We start from the raw sequence: 992 nt of genomic DNA, 5'->3' as shown, positions 1-992 counted from the left end.
TTTTTTAAAATTTTTATCAATTTTTATTATTTAAATATAAAATATAAAAAAATAATAAATCAAGTAAATATGAAAATGAACAAAATGTATAAATATTTGTTTACTTTTTCAAATTTAATTGATTTTTAATATATAAAACCCTTAATTTACTCTATTTATTCAAAATACGTAAAAACAAAACATATACATTATCTATTGACAAGGTAGATCCAAATTGATAAATTTTGGAATTAACCCAATGCCGATATTCTCAAAATGACCCATTATTGCCAGTATATTTGGTCGCCATGTTTCTAAGGAAGTAGCTTCTGAGTTCCTCAACAGCACGCTTTGGTTTCCATAGCTTGCTTTCTAATGTTGTTGCTGCTCTGTGAAACCCTGTTTTGAAAAGAAAAGAGAGACAGACAGACACACAAAAGCACTGGAGCTTTTAGACTGGACACAGACCCGAAGGCCCTGTCACAAAAGAGCCTTTCATGATGCCACTCTGATAATGGTGAGCCCGAGAGGCTAGTATCTCAAGCATGGAGAACACAGTTATTCACAGCGCTCACAGCCCCATTCACTCCTGCAAATTCCCTTATTTATCACAACGTTCATACTGTAGCTCAGGCTGCCTGGCTGTGCTCACAGACATCTTACAGGCTTAAATTGTGCTGTTGGGTCACAATGAGCTAAATGTCCTGCAGAACTGCTTGACCCACCGTTGTCCCATGTAACACAATTATGCCCCTCATAGCCGCAGAGGATGGAATGGTGTGAAAACCAGAGTGTTTGCAGACCTACAGTATCTCACAGAAGTGAGTACACCCCTCACATTTTTGTAAATATTTTATTACATCTTTTCATGTGACAACACTGAAGAAATGACACTTTGCTACAATGTAAAGTAGTGAGTGTACAGCTTGTATAACAGTGTAAATTAGCTGTCCCCTCAAAATAACTCAACACACAGCCATTAATGTCTAAACCGCTGGCCACAAAAGTGAGTA

General features: G+C 36.7%; 1 protein-coding gene across 3 annotated transcripts in view; it reads left to right on the top strand.

Moving 5' to 3' along the window:
- The window catches only part of LOC107685298 (sodium/hydrogen exchanger 7-like), a 34979-nt gene that overhangs the window by 29644 nt on the left and 4343 nt on the right, over nucleotides 1–992 (top strand). The window lies entirely within an intron of this gene.

The sequence above is a fragment of the Sinocyclocheilus anshuiensis genome, unplaced genomic scaffold (genome assembly GCF_001515605.1).
Source record: "Sinocyclocheilus anshuiensis isolate Anshui unplaced genomic scaffold, SAMN03320099.WGS_v1.1 scaffold385, whole genome shotgun sequence".
Lineage (NCBI taxonomy): Eukaryota > Metazoa > Chordata > Actinopteri > Cypriniformes > Cyprinidae > Sinocyclocheilus > Sinocyclocheilus anshuiensis.
The sequence above is the reverse complement of the archived record's forward strand: the minus strand, read 5'-3'. Positions and strand labels throughout refer to the sequence as shown.